At 38.1% G+C, this 17017-nt stretch overlaps 1 long non-coding RNA gene across 2 annotated transcripts in view; it reads right to left on the bottom strand.

The window, feature by feature from the left end:
* LOC131096544 (uncharacterized) overlaps positions 1-16916 on the bottom strand; it is a 34698-nt gene extending 17782 nt beyond the window's left edge. The window contains exons 1-4 of one of the 2 annotated variants that reach the window (XR_009115987.1): positions 16855-16916; positions 5576-5750; positions 3681-3782; positions 3281-3347 (exon numbers count right to left, since the gene is read on the bottom strand). This is a non-coding gene — a long non-coding RNA (uncharacterized LOC131096544). Of the gene's footprint in view, positions 1-3280; positions 3348-3680; positions 3783-5575; positions 5751-16236; positions 16632-16854 lie in introns of those variants that run through there. The other variant, XR_009115986.1, reaches the window with a different exon arrangement.
* Between the last annotated feature and the right edge of the window lie 101 nt (positions 16917-17017).

The raw sequence follows: 17017 nt of genomic DNA, 5'->3' as shown, positions 1-17017 counted from the left end.
GGTAATTTTGAATCTTTGTAAAAACACTGGTAAAAGTAAAGTGTGTGTCTTGGCTTGAAAAATACACATAAAAGCAATTATTACTTCTCTGCCAGACTACAGCTTTGGAAATTACCTGTAACTTGCCAATGACAATAACAGGCAAGTAGTTATCCATCAAAATACCTTTAGCTCAGCTGCACAATAGTACTTCCACACTACCTGCACTTTACCTGGTTGTTTGAAACAGCATCTGCCAATTCCAGCTGTGCTGTTAAAAAAAACCCCAAAAACCAAACAAAAATGCAAATGTTTTGCTTCTAAAGGAATAAAGTTTAGCTATTTATCCCAGTGTTCCTTAAAGGACAAAACAAATGAAAAAAAAGTTTTAACTACTGTGTTGTCCCTGGGACACTAAGAATGGTAACTCCCAGACAACTGAGTTGAGACACCAGCATAATCTGATAAAAAAAGAATGCATTTTCCTCTTTACTTGTGACTTCTTTATGACAGCTTCCAAAAGAGACTCAAGAGAAATGCATTGTTTTTGTCTCCCTATCTCTGCCTCCCCCTAAAATAAGATCTCTGCTCTCAGGAATCTTAGAATAAAGTGAAATATCTACAACTGTAACTTACCTATCAAAGGTGAACTGCATGTGCCTCACTAAGAACATGAACTGCAGCAACCATAATCTAGCACATGTACTGATAGGTACGTTAGTCACTAAAAACTAGTAAAATATTGACTTTTAATAGCATGAATGTTCTCATCCAGGGATCAACCTGTGTTAAAAAGTGAGGTGCTTGAAAGTAGGGGGTTTTTGTTTGCTAGTTGATGAACCTCAGCAAGAAGAAAAAAGTTGAAAATAAAACTCAACATTACAATTCTTGTATAGCATGCTATCATAAATTAATGGGAAGGGCATACTTATATAGAAAATCTTGTTAAATAAACAAGACTTGTTTGTTTGTTTCTATTTAGAAAAAATACCTCATTGCAAATAATTAATAGAACACTTTAAAGACCTGCCAGTAAATGTAGTCTATTATATGCAAAATTTATCATTTCTCAATACTCTGAAATTCTGTAAAAATTAATTTAAAATACTTTTAACTTACAGAAAGCATCTTGAAGGATGCAATACTTAATCTACTCCTTAAAAATCAACTTCACTGCTCTTTTTGACAGTATTCTATAATGTACACAATTACCATTCCACAGCATGATAATGAAGTTAATCGTCCAAGCACTGCACAGGCTTCATCACCTCCTCTTGGTGAGCATGTCAGGAATGAGATATCTTCTTTTGGAAGACCCTGAAACTCCCATAGCTATACTGCAGATAAGGCAACAGATTCTCCTCCTCCAAAAATATAATCAACCAGTTCAATATGACAACAATAAAAGACTGGGATCCAAGAGGAGATCAGTTAAGCTAGATGTTCATGATCAGGATAACAAATTTCTGGGCCTGCTCTCAAAAAAAAGGATTGAGGTTGGGACCCAAAATCAGTGTAGCACTATGGGTGGTATCCAGTCCTGCCACTGTTGCTAAGCCCTAAGGTAAGCTACACATAAGCTCCCACATGAGTCCTCTCTTAGACATTCATGAAACACAAGCCCCAAGAACAAGTTAAGATACATCCTTCTGAGCAGGCAGGAAGCTGTGTTCTAAAGAACACTGGAACAAATATATTCCATAAAACTAATATATCAGTGGGTTACCCACAGAGAGAGGTACATGCACAGCTGATGTGTTGCTCAGAGACTTCTATTTTAAAGTGCTAACAAACTTATCTACAGTGGTATGAACTGTGTCTTAAAACATGTCACTTCTCTAAGATTGAATGTGCTGTATGCTACATGATTTTTTTTAAATTATAAAGAACCTTTAATAACTGTTGATCAGATTTTCTATAACTTTACAAATTCAAGAGGTACAGGAACTTGCCCCCAGTAGTTTAGTATATCCTGTGGCAAAAATTACAGGGATTACTCATTTCTACAGGGAAAAAAAACCCCAAACCTTGTATTCTTCACCACTTAGGAACACACAACTTATTACAAGCATGCAATTCTCCTTCTACTTACTTAAATGAATTAGGAAGCTACTACAGAGCCATTTGTATTTAAATAGGTTTTTTTAACCAATTGCTTGGAAGGAATTATTGCTTACTTTTTAAAGTAGATGATCTATTTCAGATGCAGCTGTTTCTCTCACATTCTATATTGCCTACAGAACTGAACACAGAAAACCCTAAATATATCTCATTGATGTTAACAGCCCATTGAAGTTAAATATCTTAAAAGTAATACATGTATTTCTTTGATTTGTAGTAATCTTTTATCTTAAAATACTCTCAATTTTTATTCTTGATCTCAAAATACTGATCCTTTTATATTATCTTTCTGGTTTTGAAGGTGGCAAGGAAGTAAGTCTATAGTTGAAATTGGGTAAGTCTTAAAAACAAATACCCAAATCTGTCATGTTTTCTCTTTGAAACAACAGAAGAAAAACTTTTTGGTTTTTAACAAGGAAAACTTACTGCTTTTTTTAACAATTACAGAACTATTTTCCACCTTTTTCCTGCCCATCCCTCCCAAAAAGCAGAGCAAAAGAGGACCCTGGAAGATGAACTAGGACAAGCCACCAGAGATAGCCATAACAGCTCCTGCTGCCATTGCACAGGGCTCCTCTCCAAGTTTCCTGCTCCCAGTACTGAGGCAGCAGCACCACTGTACTTTCCAAGGGCAGAAATAAACCACAGCAGCACCAGTTCTAGGTGACCTTAAAGCTCTTTGTTACCAACTATACTGAGCTGTCACAAGAAAATTTAGTTACCCTGTTCTTGGAGAAAGTGGGGACTAGCCAAAGCAGGAAACAAACCAAGTTAATCCCATGATCTGAACAGAGCCCCTATCACTTGCTCTAATATGGAAGCTGTTAGTTCTAAATCATACATTCAATATGAGAAGACATCTCTGTCTTTGCAAAATAAAAAGCACAGTAGTTGAACCAACTACACACAGGTTCACATTGGAAAATGGGATTAGAACTAGACATTCATGTTCTGTGTCAGTATAGAAGTCCTCTTTAGAAACAGTACTGCTGGAATGTTAGATAATTATATAAGGCTCAAACTGCAACTAACAAATCCTCTCACAAATATAGACATGTCTATTTTAAATTAAATGTTAAGTGGGAAATATTTATAGTTTAAGTTGCACACTTTGCTACTTAATTGTCATAATTTTAAAAAGAAGACACCTTTAATTTCCTCCTCCAAAGAAGTTATTTACCTGATCTGTAGCCTGGGAGTCCCCAGTAGTCAGTTCTGAGATTCTCATCCCACTGAATGTCAAGGACCTAGCATTTGAAGGATGGTATTTCAACATCAGTTATTGACAACTTAACTTTGACTCACCAAAGATAAACCAACCTTCATTCCCACTCAGGTCAGCTCATTGATTTCACAGAAAACACATTTAGAAAGCAGAGCTGAATGCTTTCAGAAATTCCACTGATGAGATAAAAAGGGAAAAAAAAAAACCCAGCCAGCAAAAAGGAACTGATATAAAATGCTTGAGACTTGTTGATGCACGATGAATCAAGTATTTTTGTATATTTCCGTGCAAAGCAACAAATAACCGAAATTACTGTTAACTGCTTGCTGAAATGATATAATCTCAAATACCTTACCTTCTTAATCTTCAGTTACAGGACTCTGTTCTTTGACAAAAACCCAGTTTTATCCTTGTACCAGAGGTTGTGTTAGGAAAATAACAGTTCTGCTGAAAGAGTCTGAAAAAAAAATACACTTGCTGCTCTCAATATCCATATTACAGACACCATAAGCATTATTATGAATAATATGGAACTTAGTTTCTGTTTTACTCTTGTCCTACTTTGGGTTCAATGGAACTGTGTTCCATTAAAGTCTGGCTTCATGTGCAGCTGGAATAGATTCTCACCAACAGGACCTAATAAGCTTAAGAATAAATATTGTCCTTCAATTACCTTAAAAATAAATTTGGATACACCAAAGCCCTCAGTTTTTATAATTCTGTGTCATTAAAAAAATAATTAAAATCATATCTAGTGAACACTATTCATAGCATTCATACTGCAAAATAGGACCAGATAATTCTGGTTTGTGGGGATTATATTGACATGTATTTCAATTTTTAGAAGTACACTGAAGCAACAGCCTCCTTTTCACTACTGCTATTCCTGTTTGGAGTACACAAACAATTCAAAAGCTATTTTAAACTAGTCTCTGACTTCTAATTATCCATTACATTATAAAGCATTTATTTAAAACATCATCTTCATGATTCCTACAAGAATGAGGGGACTAAACTAAAGGCTTACACTTTAAAAAAAGCAATGCTCTTTCTATGTCACTGAAGTTCTCAGCATCAGTTCTCTACCAGGAAGGCATTGACAGGAAGTCAAACGTGCATGAAAACATGCAGAACAGGAGCCTCTGTTTCCAGACCCAAAAGATACCACAAAAATATGCCTGAGAAATTTGAAATCCATTTAATTCAGCAGGATTTTTAGCATAACAAATGATACTGTTAAGGCTTCTCAGATCATATATATGCATCTAGAAAAAGGCAAGCGATCGAGTAATTTAACTAATAAATCTAATTTAACTAACTAAACTATTAATTTAACTAACGGAGTAGACAGATATCATTAAAAGATTCTTGATTTGTGTACCACTGAAAAGGCTCACTAACTGTACTCTGCCTGATAAGAAGCATTTGCTGTTGGGTTTTTTCCCACATTATCATTTATTTGTCTGCTGGTTGGAACACCTCACCCATCAGCAATTAAAGAATCCCCACAGTTTGCAATGAGAACACAAGAAATTCAAGTGCCTGTTTAAATATTCACAATTATTTTATTAATTTACTGCTAATAGTTCTTATTGAATGTACATTGCATATAGCTCTCATACAGAATATTACTAGAAACCAACTTGTGCTGTGACATCATGATTAAGTTATTAAAATAATTGGATGTCTTGGAAAAAACTAAACACTGCATAGAGAAACCATTAGTCTAAAATTAAATCCTGGTCAGGTGTTACAACGCCAAGATTTAATAACACACTTTAGAAAAAATAAAATTAAAATAATTTTTTAAAAATTCCAAGGCTGATTTTTTTAAAGTAGAAAATTTTCCAAGCTGTGAAAACCTAACTGTGCCTTCCTTTTTACTGCCTCTGAGTGACTTGAGACCTAATAACATTTTGATACAAAACAACAACTCAGGCTTAGCTGAATTTATATAATAAACACATACAAAAAGTCTGAAAAAGCATGCAGCAAAAGGGAATTGTATCATTAAGATCATAACCTCCATTGCCAGCTACTCCATGGATAATAAATGGTGCCAGAATTATTTTCCAGACTATTTCTCTCTACTCATCTCGTATGTCTGCTCCTACATGTGCCTTTTAATTTCAACACACTTCATGTGTCAAATGACCAACACAAAGGCTCTGACAGGACATAGCATACATGCTCATGTAAATGAAATGCCAGCATACCAAACCCAAGTAAGAATAATTAAAAAAAACGTACCTGGACTTGAAAAAGCACCCTTGAGCTGCATCAGTGCTAATTCCCAAATGAAGACTCTTCCTTGCAAATGAGTGAGCTTTCCTCAGATCATTATTCTGTGGCACAGGCTCCTCCAAATGGCAGAATGAATGTATTGCCATTATTGAAAATTTACAGATCATCTGAAGTAATTGAACTGAAAGCAAGAAGCAACTTGATTTGGTCTAAACTTACTGAAAATACTTCACTTAGTTTTCAAGAACTTGTTACTTAACAATAGCATTTAAAATACATAAAGGATATGTATATGCAGTGATTGATAAAGTATAAATTGATTCATTAAACCAGACAGACAGTTCATCTAAGCAGAGATGCCCAAATAAGGAACTTCCATTTAATGCTACTGCAGAGCACCACTTCCATACATTTTAGGGATGTTTTTATACATTATATATTTCTTCTCTTCAAAGAGGCTTTCACCGAGGTATCTATAATGATACATGTATTTTGCAGAATATTTTGCTTGTAATATAGAATTATCTTCAAGTAGGTGAAGTTACCCCTTCCAGCATGAATTATTTTGTAACTAAAACTACCAAATGCCATCTACCACCATCGTGCTAATACAGACAGCTTTAGAAGACTGCCTTCAAGTTTCTCACAACTTCAAGTTTCTCTGATTTTACAGAATGTATTCTGTACTGCTTGGGATGCTTACTTGAGGGCAAGATGAGTCACAGATTCTAGAGGCATAATCTGATGAGCATCTATTCTGGTGAAATGCCAGTTCAAAGAGAGAGGACCCTCCTGCTGCTTGTTCTGATCCTTAGGCCATGATCCCATCTCCTGGTGGAGCCACCCACTAGACCAGAGTGAGGAACTAGCTTGGGTCAGAAATTGCTGCTTGCCACAGACTCCTCTCGAAGTCAGGATCAATTTTCTGATTCAAGTCACTGCATGATAGCACAAATCACTGTGCTAATACAGCAGGAGAGAAATTGAGGGAGCAAGACCACACAGCTAATTGCAGCTACAAAAGTCAGTACTTAAGAACTGCTGTTGTCACCTGAGTGTAAACTACAAGGTACATCACAGCTTTGCCACTGAAAGCAGCACAGCATACTCCTGGACTGCTTTAACTTTCAGTTCCACCTCTGCATCACTGGTCATCATCCCCACAATGACATCAAAAATGACAACTTGTAGAGCCTCACCCAAATTGCGTGGGATACAATTTCCTGCCAAAGGCCACACACTGCAAGTTTAAGGTGGGATGAACTAAACAGGGTGTGTGAGTGTATCAGTATATAGATTCATCCCTCTCTTGTCTACTAATAACAGAAGCAACTTAGTCATTCTTTAGACTGCTAAACACAGAAGAAATTAATGCAGTTAAACATGTCTGCTTAGGTTAGGCCTGGCATTTTCTAACTTTCAAATCCACTCCCTGATTTCAAACTTTATCAAAAAGGAAAATTGAAAAGTCATTTATAGTTTAATAAGAATTCAGAGATTTCAGAAATCCCAGTACTGGGCAGATAAACCCACAAACAGACCAAAGTGAAGTACAGACCGCAATCTATGCCCTTGTTATTAGGGAACAAACACACAAGCAAGGGACACATGACAAGTACCCAGCTGCAGCTGGTATTTTTCATTACCTCTAAGATACAACTGCATAGAAAGCTGTTGTATCTTGTGCTCACAGAACTACTAGACTACCCATGCAGAATTCAAAGCTACTTAAGTGGCATTAAAATAAGAGTCCTTGGTCTGCAAATTCCAGCTCTGCTCTTTGTGTTCAGTTTGGAAGTACAGTATGTACAGCACTTGACAGCTTCCGGTCTCCTGGCACAGCATCTCATCCTAACGAGATGCATTCTTCTTAGCAGATCAGCCACTTCATCCTTTAGAACCACTAAAGGAATGAATAGCATCGAGTCCTGGTGACTTAGGAGTCTTTAGCACTTCATTCTAGCATTCAGTCTTTCGCCACTCTAATCCCATAATCAGATAACATCCAATCAACATTATTTGAAAAGAATAAAATGCCCACAACATCCTTGTGGTGAAGAGCAGCATAAAGAAATAACTCCACTCCTTCCTAGCACCTCTTATTCCTTTTAATTGCTTTCTATACTCCCTAAAAGCCCAAGAGACCTGCCAGGTCCTTAACACATTACTTGAGATGTTACCATACTCCTTGTATTTTTAAATAAAAGCACACAAACGTGTTTTCCTGAAATACACTGCTACCAATAAGACATGACAAAAACCATAGCCTGTTACTGAGATTAATGCAACTATTGGGAGGCTTAAAATGTTACATAAAAACATTTCTAATTGCATGGAAGTGAAAGTGATTGGCCTTTTACAGGCAGCAGATAAGGGATTTCCTCTCTTATCACCAACTTCTTGCTTAAAAATAAGTAATTAACAATACCAAATGAGAACAGTTATAGAAGTATCAATGGGTATAAAGTTTATCCAGACACAGGAAGAAAATCCATATAATTCGCTGCACCTGAGAAGGATTATTGTTTAATAAACTCAACCTGCTGTGTCTCAACATCTAGATATATTCAGATTCTACATACAGTGGGGGAGTTTGTTGGGGTGCTAGTGGGTTTGGGATTTTTTTTTTTTTTAATATAAGAAAGCACTCTCACATTCCGAGTCCTTGCTTTGGAAAGTTTTTAGGGTCTCAAGCCTTTCTTAGGCTGCTAACCTGCACTGATGCCTTCGTTACTGCAGTCTCAGTACTAGTGGTACCTGAATTAGGCAGAGTAAGTTTAAATCCATTCACACACCTCAATTGCACAATAAAGCACCAAATTTTCAGCCACTCTTCTCTGGACTAATTCTAGAACAAGTCAACCGAATTCAATCTGACATAAAACTGTATACAAAGAATTTGAACCAATACACAAAAAAGGCATGAGTGTATTCCTCTTACTGTTTAAGATTTAAAACAGTAAGAGGAATACACTCATGCCTTTTGATCCAATTTGCAATTCCATGCTACAACATGATGCAATTAGGTAAAATAATGGCAGTGACTTACTAGAGTTTAGCTTATCCAACAAATGATTTTTTTTATAAAGGAAATTATCTATTTGCATAATACAAGTGTGATAATCAAAAAACCATACTAGTAGGAACAGGCCTCAGAGGTCATCTAGTTCAATCTCTGCTCAAAGCAGCATTAATATGTGAATACTCACTAATGATACAAGTTGTACTCTCAACCTTGCAGGCCACTAATCACATGTAATCCTTAATCAAATGCACTCAACTGCCTTTGATAGGATTACTTATCTGCAGAAGGGTTTGTGGGACCAGTCACTTGCCACACACTACTCCTAAGCATGGAACATTATAGCACTTCCAGCTGTACTCAGAACCAGTGCCACCCCTGCTTTTCACTTCAAATGTATTCTAATCAGTACTGTTATGAGAGCAGCTTTCCAAGGGGACCTGCTGTACAGGGGTAGATTCTGATGGATGACAAAAGGATGGAGTGAAGTAGAGGGTGATGAACCCCTAAGCAAGGTAGAAGCACAAGGCTGGGTCCTGGTTTCAGATGGTTTGCAGGTTGATGAATGTAGGATAAAGGTCCTGCCCTGAGAGATACCTATAAACCTAAAAAATACCTATAAAGAGAAATTAACCCCACTGGGACCAACAGTCCTTTAGATATCAAGATCAGGGACCAAACTTCAGCAGGATAAGTTTGGGAACTTCTGTTATAGTACTGCCATTTTGTTTTGTTCCTCCAGTTTTGCTCTGATAAGGACCTCCATTTTGGATTTTTGCTTAAGTTTACACCTTTATTTCATGCATGAAATATGGTACAGCATTGTTAATTACAAAAAAAATATAATTAAGAAACACTCATTGAAACAATCCACAAGTAATAATAAAAATGTTGAAATGTTTTATAAAAACATAGTTACCCAATTACACAAGCTGAATTACAAAATAAATTTGCCTTATATTAGTTCAGTAATATCCTCTGTTCTGAAGCATGAAATACAGTGACAATTTATCTATGCTGTGTAACAATAAGTGACCTCTGCCAAACAAACTAAATAAAGAAAAGTTAATCTTCTAAATAATTATTTCATTTGAACATTTAATACCTGATGATGTAAGTAACTTCAAATATTAATATTGGGGCACTACTGTAAACAATATAGGCACTATTTAAGTGGTAACAACAGAAACAAGAAATAAATAGCAGAATGTGTAGAAAAAAAAAAAATTTACTTTAGCAGCTTTGCTAACCTCAGTCTTAGGACCATTCAAAAGGCATTTTAAAACACTGGGTTCTAGGGTATTTTTAAATACGCTGAAAACTGTTTAAATTCTACAGTTCCAGACATTGTTTACATGCCTTCCCCAAGCATTCATTAGTAGCCACTGCTGTTTGCTAGGTTGCATCGAGGGCCTGTCCCTATTTGACCTCACTCACTCAAACTACAGTTTACTCCAACAACATCCATGGAAGGAGTTAAATTTCCCACCAGCGTTTAAGGGGCAGAAGTTAGGTCACAGGATGGTGCACCCATATCAACCACAAAGTCATGAAAGTAAGGGACATGGTTCAAAGATGCAGGTAGGAAGAGACAACAATCAAGCCAGCAATTCTAAAGCCAAAAATAAGAGGTCAGTCAGATTCTCAAACTGAGAGAGCATCTTCACCAGCAAATTCCTACCTTAGATATCTTTATTTTATACTTGTGTTAAGGAACTTCAATATTTTTTCTGATTAATAGAGAGGAGTAATTGATTCTACTAAACATTTAAGTTCCCTTTTAACAACAAACTCAATTGCTTTTGTGTTTTAGAAAGAAAAAAATTACTTTAGAATAGTTGTTTGCAACAAAACTAACTGCATTCCAGGTTTGCAACCCTTCTTAGAAGTGTGGTGTTTGGCATACTAGCTGGGAAAGGAAGGGCAATACCTGACTATCAAGCAACAAATTCCTGTCCTGGCACTCTGTCTGAGAGAAGAGAGAATAAATTGCAAGGAGATGCTCCATGGTATGTTGCCAACACAGGTATGCCCACACATTGCTAGCTGCTGCTGCCATGTAACAAGCAGATGATTGGGTTTGAGTTTTAGCCAAGGTGCAAAATTACTTTACTGAAAACCTTAACTAGGTAAAAGGCAACCAAAACAAAAAGAGAGAGAGAGAAAGAGTTTTGTCAATTATACCATATTGTGTACAGAGAATGACATCAGCACACCTCAAAACTTCTTCATTAGCACACCACAGGTTATATAAAAATTACCAGTCTGCCTAGTTAATAACATTTCTGATATACAGAAAAAGCACTATCAGGCTGAAAAGGACAATTACAGCCATTCCCTTCTGTTCTAAAGGCAAAGGTAGAAATGATGCTTTACATAGAAAAGTACTGAACACTACCATAGCTTTGGAACATCTCTCTAATTTTAAAGTACAAAGAAAGGTTGAGAGACTGACAGGGAAGAGGACATGCAATTAGATGCACTTAACAGGCCAATGGGTTGCAACACTTGAAGAAAGAAGTGCTAAATTTACATCAGCGAACCAGAACTCAGCAATATTTCATTTCAGCTAGAAGTTGAACTATTGATATTTTAGGCTAGAGGGAAAAAAGGTAATCATTTTTTGTTACCACCATGATCCCACTCATCCACTCCCTAAACCCCTTGTCAATCCAGGGTCCAAGAATTACAGAAAAAATGCTCTAAAAACAGTTTGGAGATTTAAAAAAAAAATTTATTTAGAAAAGGGTAGTGGTCTCCAGGCCCAAGACGTCTCCTGGGTGAAGAGCTACATGCATTCTTACAGCAACTAGCATAACAAAATCATGTGGTGATTCAGCACCAGAAGCAAATCAAAACTGTCACATAAAAATATCTGGGTCCTACACTTTATTTAAAGACAAATTATTTTCTTTCATTAGCCCTACCTAAGGAATTACTTAATATACAAATAAAATTTTCAGACATTAAGAAAGCCAAACAAAACCACCACAGGATAACTCAGAAATAAGAAAAATTTTGCAAGGGCTTTAAGCTCACACAAAATTAGTTCCACCAACTTTAACAAACTCTTTAGACTCAAGCAACTCTGTGAAATATTAGGGAAGTATGCAATATTCTGGCAATTCCAGAAAGAGGAGACAGGACAAGCAGTTGAAACTCTTCAGAATAAGCATCAGTCTTTGTTTGAATTTACACAGCACTTACTGGAAAGAGATGCCAGAACCTGGAGCCTCTGTTCACACACAGTGTAAAGTGGCTGTAACAATACCAGGGTCCTTACACAGCATGTTTAATCAAATGGGACTGCAGAAAGCAAAAACCTCCAAGACTAAATAAGAAAAGAACCACAAGATAATGGTGATAAAATGTAGCTCAAGTGCTTCAAGTACCAGAGGGTACTTGAAGTCTCTAATGGACAGGTAATGCTACATCAGTGTAAGTTTAAATAGTAAGTAAGAATGGATAATCTGTCACTTTCAAATTTCACAAAATGGATCATTGTTCTTTTTCCTTTGTCAGTACCAATTGACATCTTACAAACTTAGGATCAGTCCACTTGAAAAGACTTCTTCCCTCTCAAAGTACAAGAATACCTGAAAAATACCTTCAAGCACAATATGGAGTGTAGAAATAACAGGCCAATTTCTTGGACAGCGAGTGTGTTACTTAATATTCTTTGCTCTGCTAACATAGGAACTGGGTGCTGCAGCCAAGATATTTAGAATTTTTTTCTCAAGAGTCACAAAGGTTCAACTTTAACTAATATATGTTTGATTACCACTACTTCTTTCAAGAAGACAAAACAGCCTTTAATGTTACTTTGAAAACAGAATGAAACAACTAAGATTCTTTTTAAAAGTGTCGTTATATCAATTATTGTTTACTTGCATAGATATAATTTAGTATTGATTTCCCTTTTATAAACACACCCAAAAGAGTGATAACACCTTTTACATCACCACAGTTTTCCTAAATTCCTGTTCAATACCATCTTTAGCAACTACTGCTGAAAATCACTATTCTCAAAATGAATGAAATTTTACTTGATAATACATCTTGGAATTCTGCTATAAGTCAATCAGTTAAACCTAAAACCACCTTAGAAATTCCAGACTTCCATAAAGAGGAAGAGAAAAACAGTACAAAGGCCAAACAAAAAGGAGAGTCAAATACAACCTGCCTTAAAAGAGCAATTAATGCATGAAACCAGAAACCAGCATATCACATCTGGGCAAGTGTTAACTATTTGTTCATTTAATTTCAAAGCATTTGGCTTGCTGTAATCCTTTCTTACTCTCTAAGTCTTTTAACCAATGCAACTCCAAACTTCCACATCAGTTTTTCAAGTCTTTAACATCAAGCTAGCCAATATCTTTGTCCCTACAGAGACATGAATTTTGTTTGATTACTGCTATATTACCTCATTCAGAGTCCCATCCAAATCCTTCCATCAACATTAAGCTGTATTTTCTATTTTTGCTGATTTTCACAAGAGTAGCAATACAACACCACAGAAACCTAATTACTGGAAGATTCCTAAGGACACAAATGCACAACATAACCACCATGACCATATCAGACAGCAATCAGCTTTCCACGGGTTTCAGTAACAACGTTTCATAACCGGTATTTTCCCACTAGAAAGATTCCTGAAAATAATTCATTTTTGGAAACACAAGAGATACTAAGTTAATTCTTGGCTGTTGTTCCTACTAGAAGGGGGTCAGAAGCCTACAGGCTGTAGAAAATGGAGGTAAAATAACTTCAAGAATAGTATGAAAAATAAGAAATTATTTTGAAGGCCAGCTGCAATTCCCAAATGGAAATCTTTGCAGTGATTTCTAAAAGCACTGCATCAGGTGTCAAGCTTCTCTCTTTCTACACAGCAAAAAACACACTCCTGTTAAGGATGACAAAATAAGAGGCACTCTCATAAGATCCAAGAAGAAAAAAGAAATCTACCTTTACCTCAGAGCAATATATAGATTTCTCCTGCTCTGTCAAGGCTACAGGCACCATAGTAGGGAAAAAATGCAGCACTTCTTTTTTTTCCTGTACTTTTGAAAATGAGTCATAAAAATGTAAGAGGATTTTACTCCAGAAAAAATAAAGGGTTTAAACAGGCAGCAGTTGACAAAAAAAATCTGGTCTCTTATTTTAGGATCTCTCTCTTAGAAAATATCTCCTTCCCTTTGGTTAAAGTACTGCAATGCAATAGCAAAAGGATACTACGTGTCAGTAATGTTACTAATTTTTGGGCTTAAAAATAGTTGAGGAATGCAAAAAAATTTACAATCACAGTCACCTGGACTTCATATACAAAAAAAAAATCTAAGTGAAACAATGGTTTTCTTGTGACCTGTACTTGAAAAACAGAACATAATTAATATATTTAAGCAATTAAACAGAGAAAAAGAGGCACATATATAATTAGTTACTTTATTTTTCTCACATTAAAATTTAAACTTGCAAAGTGCCATTTTGGAAATGTTCTTATGTTAGGTTTTGGAAAAAGGGGGAAAGTCAAGCAGAAGTAAAATCCAAGAAACAAAACCTTTAAAGCAAAAGTTTTCAGCTCTTTCCTCCCACTCCATTCTCAGTTTCTCAGAGATCATCATGCAGCAACAACATGGTTAGAACTGAGCAGCCAGCGGGTGCGTAATTTGCATGTGAAAATATTTTTAGAAGACACACATGAATAGCATATGCTCTCAGCCCAAGTACAATTTTCTAAATAAATGCCCTGAATATTGTTTTCCCAACATTCTTAACTATGTTCCAGATAATGGTTTCTCATACAGATTTGTTACTCTTTGAAAGTACCAGATATATATATACCCATATAAACATAGATACATACACATGTATATATATATATATATATATATATATATATATATATAAAGCCTAAACAATGTTCATTTCAAGAGTTCATCTTGGGGTTTGATGGGAGACTGAGTCTTCCCTGTGTCCATCTAATCACAAAGTTGGAAAACAATGCTTGAACAGAGTGCAACAAGAGGATGATTCCCTGATTCAGGAAGTTAAATCAGACATGGATGCCCATTCACTTGCCTGGACCAAAGGAACTTCAAAAATTTTATCTTAAAACCCTCCTAATTCTTTCTGTGTTGTGAAAAAAGTTTCAAAAGGCAGATAGAAATTGATAAAACAAGAAACAAGCCATGTGCTCATGCACTGTTAGTTAAATCGAAACCAAATCTAGTCAAATTGACGCAACATGCAAGACAAAACTCCATTTGAGCAAACAGCAGTCTAACTAGATCCCAAAATCATCAGCAGTCCACATCTGGAACACTCAAATCAATTCCTTGTGACTGCAGAGTTGGCATCACATAGTAACTATTACTATAGGACTCTTTTGTTCAGGACAAATGAAGTTCTATGGTAAAATGAGATGAAAACATCAGTTTCTTTTCTTTGCCAACACACAAATTCTGTTCCTTAAGCATATGGAAAAACTCAGGTTCTGGATTCTGTCTGTGCTTTCCTTTAATCAACTTGAATGTCAGGGAGGAAAGAAGATAAAGGACAACAGGAAATCCTACTGTGGTACCCAGTAAAAAACACCTGAATCTTACTGTGGTACCGTTTAAAAAACACCTGAAATAATGGAATACTTTGGGTTGGAAGGGACCATTAAAGCTCATCTAGTCCAACCTCATGCAATGAGCACGGACATTACAAGACCAGGTTGCTCAGAGTCCTGGCCCAAATGACCTTGAATGTTTCCATGGATGAGGCATCTACCATCTCTCTGCAACCTGACAGTTTTTCACCACCCTCACTGTAGGGTATTTCTTCCTAGACCCTGCTAAAATGCCTGTCCCCAAATATAAGTTAATTGACCAAGAAAGTTGGAGGTGGAAGGGAGGAGACAAAGCAGAGAATGAAGGCATTAGGCAGTTTAAAAAGTCTTAACAGTATTGAGTAATGAATTCCAATTTACCAGAGAACTGGGATTTAGTACTAGAGCTTTTTCAAAATCAGCCCCTGCTAACAAGCAGCAAAAACATCTATTTCATCCTTCCAGAGCACAAACACACATAAGTTAACACCTTTTGCCACATTATCTCTTAGGCTTTACACACTTGAAACAAAAGTTTGTGGAAGGCCGAAACAAAACGGCAGACTCTAGCCAGTCCTGGGAAAAGGTAAAACTTGCACTAAAATCAAAGTACTAATGAAGCAAACCCCAATATCAATCTAAAAAATAAGCACTCGTGACATAATTCTTCACAAATTTCAGTGCAGTATTTCTCCAGTCAGACATAAAACTTCCTCCAAATAGAACAAAATACTCCCAACCATTAATTCAACCTTGACAACATTGCTGCACAAATTAAAGGAATAACTACAGCAAAAAATTAGATTACGGATGTTACGACGGACCCGTTATAGTAACACATCATTTCGCAATGCAAATCACACAGGGCTAAGCGCTTTTTAAAAACGCAGCCAGGAGCAGCGTGTCAGGACAGCAGAGGCAGGCAGGAGGAGAGCAGGATATTCTGTGCTATCACTGGAACAATCTCCTAACTCACTGGCTCCGCAGCCGCGGGGAGCAGAGCCTGGGGCCGCACTGACAGATCTCCTGACGCAAGAGACGCGGAGCACTGACCTAAATGCCGCAGCTGTGAGCTCCTTGCGGCTCAGCCCGAGGAAAAGGGGCCGGCAGGGATTCAAGCGCCAGCCACAAACGCTCCTGCAGCCCGAGGCTGCTGCTGCACACACGCTCGCCGAGACCCCCACATCACCTCGACCTCTTGAACCTGAAACTTCCAAAAACGACTGCGAGGCGCGCTCTAGGCTGAGATTTAGAGCAGAGATTTTCAACAGGGAGCTGCGCATCCCTGTAGCGCTTCGGCGGCAGCAGCAGAACTGGCCGCCCCAGGGTCTCGGGCAGTCACACGGGAGGCACCGAGCCCCGGACAAGGTTAAACCCCACCCTGGGCGCGACTTTAGGCAGGCACTCAATGGCCCGCAGGTTAATCATCAACTCCCCGCGCCGGGCACCGCGCCGAGCGGCGGCGCGGCCCCTCCCGCTACCGGGGCGAGCGCCGCGGGGCCGCCGCCCCCCGGGCCTCGGCTGGGGGGGAGCTGGAGCAGGAGCGGGCCCCTCCCTGCCCGGGGAGGCGCCGCGGGACCGGCCCTCGCCGCCGGGCCCTCCCACCGCGCCGCGTGAGTGACGGAGCGGGGCGGAAGGACGCGGAGGAGAGGGGGAGGGAGCGAGAAATACCTCGGGCGCTGCCGGCCCCGCTCGGCGCAGCCCAGGGCCCGCCCGGCGGTGGCTCCGCCTGCGCTGGCTGCCGGGAGCGGGGCGGGCCGGGCCCGCATGGAGGCGGGAGCGCGCCGGAAGCTGCGCAGCGGCCGCGACCGGGCCGGCGGCGGCGGCGGAGGGC

The sequence above is a fragment of the Melospiza georgiana genome, chromosome 2 (assembly GCF_028018845.1).
Source record: "Melospiza georgiana isolate bMelGeo1 chromosome 2, bMelGeo1.pri, whole genome shotgun sequence".
Taxonomy (NCBI): Eukaryota; Metazoa; Chordata; class Aves; order Passeriformes; family Passerellidae; genus Melospiza; species Melospiza georgiana.
Note: the sequence above shows the minus strand (reverse complement) of the source record. Positions and strands in the feature narration are given on the sequence as shown.